We start from the raw sequence: 6,000 nt of genomic DNA, 5'->3' as shown, positions 1-6,000 counted from the left end.
TTCCTTGAATGAATGCAACTTAACTTTAATGTATATATATTAGGAAATTACCAAAAATAAAAAAAAGTTTTTATTATCTTTTTTTAGGATAACATGCACTCATTTAAGATAAAAAATATTGGAAGGTCCAAATTATAATTATGAAAATCCAAGGGAAATTTCAAATCTCTATAAGAAATCTTTCTTTCTCAGGATTCAATCTAGCCTAAATCAAATATCGAAAGTATAAAAGTGCAAGACACATAAGAATACACTCTTCATAGTCACATTATATTATAAACATGTATAATATATTGTTACACAATTATAATAATTATTTTATTTAGTTAGGAAATTTCTACAAGTACTTCTGAAGAAGAATATGACTTAGAGACTGACTCGCATCTACGCTCACTCTAAGCAGAAGTATAGAGTGACTCTTGAATGTGAATCTTATTGTGAAGCTAATTGTGAAGAACTGGCCTAAATTCTCACATCAAGCATCAAATGGTTCTATATTTAGACTAGAAATAATCATTTTCTCTTCTGCTATCGCTCATCTTTCTCCTCCTCCCTAAGTCTCTTTTTTAAAATTCAAGTAAGTTTTTTAATTTTTTTACATAGACATGATGATATTAACAGTAATTTTTATAATCCCATTTTTCTCTAAGTGCTTAAAAGTTTAATGTAGTCTAGCAATGGCAATTCTAGCAAAAACATAATCTGCATTAAACATGAGGCAGCATGAAGCAGAGTTATTCAGAAGGGATTCGGGCTTCTGGGGTTAACACTCACAATTTAATTCTATGCCATGAAAACATATGAGCGAGTTTACAATTCAGAATTAATGAAATTTTCATTGTTGCAGTGGCATATCAGTCACAGGTCTTTCATCTCTTTGGATGCTTCCAACAGTTCATATCTCAGATAAGTAAGTGTATATATTGTAGATGTGTCAAATCTGACAGTGCTTAGGCATGTCAGGCAGCATCTGCATGGATCTCAAACTATAATATACTCTTCATATTTTTTACATTAAAGGTACCCTACCATTATTATAAATCTCATGTAATTAAACATAGCTGTAATTAGTTTAGATGTATAATTTCATTCATATCCTATATAATACAAGGGCAATATGCAAATTGACCCCGTAAGTGTATATATTGTAGATGTGTCAAATCTGACAGTGCTTAGGCATGTCAGCCAGCATCTGCATGGATCACAAACTATAATATAGTCTTCATATTTTTTACATTAAAGGTGCCCGACCATTATTATAAATCTCATGTAATTAAACATAGCTGCAATTAGCTTAGACATATAATTTCATTCATATCCTATATAATAAAAGGGTAATATGCAAATTGACCCCAATAGCAGAACAACTGGGAATGACTGGTCGCTATGACACACACTGACCACCAGGGGGCAGACGTTCTTGGTAGGATCCCTTCTAGGAGTCAGACAAGAACTCGCCTACTAATCCCATATAATAAAAGGCTACTATGCAAATCGAACAAACTGTGGAATGACAGGTCGCGATGATGTGCACTGACCACTAGGGGACAGATGCTCAATGCAGGAGCTGCCCCCTGGTTGGTCAGTGCGCTCCCACAGGGGCAGCACCGCTCAGCCAGAAGCCCTGAGCCGGGCTCATGGCGAGCGCAGTGGCAGTGGCGGGAGCCCCTCTTGCCTCTGTCGGACATCCCCCGAGGGCTCCCAGACAGCGAGAGGGCACAGGCTGGGCTGAGGGACGCCCCCCCCAAGTGCACAAATTTTTGTGCACCGGGCCTCTAGTCTATATAATAAAAGCCTAAGAGACCCTTATGGCAGAATGACTGATTGCTATGATGCGCACTGACCACCAGGGGGCAGACACTTAATGCAGGAGCTGCCTCCTCATGGTCAGTGCACTCCCACAGGAGGAGCGCCACTCATCCAGAAGCTGGGCTCATGGCTAGCAAGCACAGTGGTGATGGCAGAATCCTCTCCCACCTCCGGGGCAGCGCTAAGGAGCAGGGAGCGGAGTGGTAAGGAGCAGTGAGCCGGAGGGCAGTAGGAGTGAGGAATCCCAGATTGCAAGAGGGATGTCTGCCTGCTGGCTTAGCCCTGATCCCCTGAGGGGTCCTGGACTGCAAGAGGGTGCAGGTCAGGCTGAGGGAACCCCCCCAGTGCACAAATTTCATGCACTGAGCCTCTAATATATATAACTGTAAACCTACTTTTGCCCATCCCTGTTTATAAACAGGGATGGGCAAAAGTAGGTTTACAGTTGTGAGTACAGAAAATACAGTTTATTCTTGAGTTATTATTTATTAATTATTGTATTATTTCCATATAAACGACTGTGTGTATATATAAACACACACGTAGACATAGAGAATTTGCAGTGTGCTATATTAATATAATTATGATCAGCCACCAGCTGCATCCTGTTTTATCTAGAGAAAATTATATGTCAAAGAGAGGATGCTGAGTTCAAACTTTTGTTTTTAAGGCCTAGGATCTGAAAAACAAAAGGAGTGAAAGGCAGGACAGGACACGCAATTTCTTCCAAATAAGAGAACTTTCCTTTCCTGCTGGGGTCTAATGAGTTATGTAGTCACAGAACAGAACAGAAGTAGTAAAGAAATGAACCTGTCTAATACCTACAACACAAGAACGGCTAGGAGTGAGCTCCTTCTTCCCTTATAGATTAAGAGATCAACCAAAGAGCTTGCATGCATATATGCATAACCCAACCCATGGACAAAGACAATGGGGCGGTGAGGGCCTGGAGGGGGGTGGGAGCAGGCTGGAAGAGGTCAATGGGGGTAAAAAGGGCATCTATGTAATACTTTCAACAATAATGATCAAAAATAAAAGAATAGCAAACATAAGCTCAAACTCTTACTAAGCTTGCCCAGCTATTTTATTTTATTTACTCTTTTGTTTGATTGGTTTGATAATTGAAGGTAATTAGGTTGGTGTTCATTAATTTATTATTATATAAAACTATAATCCACATAGGAAATCAGTCACTTTCACAGATAAAATTTTGCTTTACTCTCATACTGAAGTATGGTAGCAACCATTTCAGTAATACAAGTCACCTATGTCTATCATAAACCTAATTCTGGGTTATTATGGAATGGAATGAATCAGTAACAAAGTTTTGCTTACATCTCTCCTTTTACTCCCAAGGGTTAGCTTCTGAAATTCAGAAATACATAGGTGAGAAAAAAAGCAATTCTGTAAAAATCTGATTGGTACTCCCAACTCAAAACTACTTCAGAACCAATCCCATTGTATTGTTAAGGAGTTAACTAGTGTATACAGCAGGCAGTGGTCATAAATATACACCCCAAAATTCAGTAGAACTCCTTGTAGACATATTCAACATTTTGGATCGGTTATTTAGTTGAGAGGGTGACTAATTTAACACCCCCCTCCCTTTTTTTTCCAGTTTTGATTACATTTTTCTCCTGATTCATCTTGGCTATCTTTGAGCAAGGCTAGAGGAAAATATTTTTACTTGCCCAAAAATAAAGAGCACATTTAAGGAAGTTTCTGTATTTCCATAAAATTCACTCCCATTGTCTGAGAGGAATAGATCACTTGGATACCAAGCCAATAGTTAAAATTTGCATAAGAAAGCATTGTAACATCAAAGTGGAGTTTCCATTAGAAATGAATAAAGGCACCTTTGGGCTTGACAGAAGAGATCCTTTCATTTACAAGTCTCCAGAGGACTTCCCTAGAGAGAACCCATGCTGATATCCTGCATCAGCTCACCTAATACAAGTGGATACACACTGAACATAAAGCGGAAGCGAATTTCATTGTAAATTTGTTCACTGCTGAGATTGACTCACAAGAGGCTCATTTTCTAGTGGGTCCCAAAGGATGGCATTCATGCAGCATTGTTTAAGCAAACTCATTACTGTGCAAGCAGTGCCTTGTAACCTTCCAACTAAAACAATAGACTAGACAGTATAAACATGCTGCTTTAAACAATCACTTTAAACCAAAGAAAAGCTGTAGTTACAACAGGAATCAACACATTTCTCATAAAGACTAATAACATAGGCACCAAGGCAGACTTCTTTGTATCTACATATTTTTGAATGATTGCTGTATGCTAAGTGATTTAAATTGGCACCAGAACAGAATTGATCCACTCCATACAATGAGTCATTCTGATTCTAAATCCTGAGCCCTTGTCAAAGGCAGTCTTGTACAATCTCATTAGCTCTAAGAGTTTTTAACCCAATATCAAGATTTCCTGAACTCCTATTTCCATTTTATCTGGAAGTTTTGCCCCATTCCAAACTCTAGGGTTCATCTTGCTTCTAGTTATGGGAAACTGAAGAAGTTTAGTAACAATTCATATTGTGAGATTTAGAGAGACATTAGGCCCTGATGGGCATCATGGTATGGGATCAATGATGTCTGGTGCCTGGATACAGTAAGTTTCTTAATGATGCTAAACAGCTGTATATCGATAAAATGGAGAGTATCAAAGAAAAAAATATATATATTAATGAAGTTTGTGCCATGCCAGCACGGCCAGGTTCAGTGAGCCTGAGGAGGCGTGGTGAAGGATTAAAGAAGACAGACAAGAGAATACAGCTGGGGCTAGGTGGATCTCCCATACCTGGATGGACACATAGAGACCCAGCCTGCAAGCCGAAGCTTTATTTTATAGTCAGAGTACACAAAGTAAAACAAGGGAAGTGGTCAACATGTTTACAATGTTCTTGTGAGTTTCACCTTGTTTTGGCAGCACTTGCTACACCTCCTACAGCCCTTTAGCTACCTAGGAAGGAACTAGGGAGGACTATAAGGTCAAGCTTAATTATGCTAGGAGGGCTCTGCCCTCCAAGCTGGGACTTGTTTGTAGCCCTGCCACAGAATGAGACTTAACCCTAGAGTCGCTCCCTACAGAAGTTCAACAAGCAAAGATTTTATTCAAAATTATTTCAAGAGAGTCAAAACTATAGCATTAGGAGAGAGAGACTGAAGGCAACTCCTCTGGAACAAAAAGCAGATTTCCAAACTCATTTGTTCTGTGGGCCCATTAATGACTCAATGTTTTTTTGGTTTTTTTTTCACAAGCAAACCTAAACCAAATGAAATACCTAACAGTTCTAGGCAGTTAAGGAATTAGATCCAAATAACAATATGTGTTTATTTCCTAACAACTTAAAAAAATAATTTAAAAAATGTACTTAAAAGATATTTTTATTTCATTTTAAAATAACTATAATTACTTGCTAATGGGATATGTGTACCTGTGTCCTGTGCTTAGTCTCAAACCTGGAATTAGAATATATAATTTCACCTTTAGAAACCTAAGCAACTTCAGAGACTGCGAGAGCAAATATGCATCCTTTCCAAGCATGCATCCAGTAAGGCGAATATAATCACTGAGCATTATAAAGGGAATTCTACCCTTTGAGCCTAGGGAGAAGACCACAACCATAAACTGCTATTCAACCTCATGTACTCCACCAAACCAGGAAATTTTTAAAAGCTCTTACTTCCCTGCTTTTGGGAATTTAGTACCTGGAGAGACATGATGCCACCATCAGACAAATCATATATTTGATCATCCAATACTCTTACTAGCATCATCTTGGCAAATCGATGAAATTGTAAAACATTCATCTCTTAAATGGTTCAATGATTTTTTTCTGCCACATTCATCAAAGCCCTGGTATTCTTTGCATGAGAAAAGAGGAATGTATTTTGTGGGCCTTTTGTGGAATTACCATTGGAATTTTTCTCTGGAACTGCTAAATCCCAACCCTTTGAACCCCTTATAAGGTGCCCAGATTGTCCTCAAGTAGGACTCTTGGGGAATAAACCTGAGAACTTAAGTGGAAAGCTTAATCACCTTCTAATGATATCTAGGCACATCAGAATTCTGATGAGAAAAACTGATTCATGATGGATGCTACTGTGCTCATATTGATGACTTTCTCTAATATCTATGAATAAAAATTTTCACGATTCAGTGAAAAGGAGGAACTAACC

The sequence above is a fragment of the Myotis brandtii genome, unplaced genomic scaffold, assembly GCF_000412655.1.
Source record: "Myotis brandtii unplaced genomic scaffold, ASM41265v1 scaffold8, whole genome shotgun sequence".
Lineage (NCBI taxonomy): Eukaryota > Metazoa > Chordata > Mammalia > Chiroptera > Vespertilionidae > Myotis > Myotis brandtii.
The sequence above is the reverse complement of the archived record's forward strand: the minus strand, read 5'-3'. Positions refer to the sequence as shown.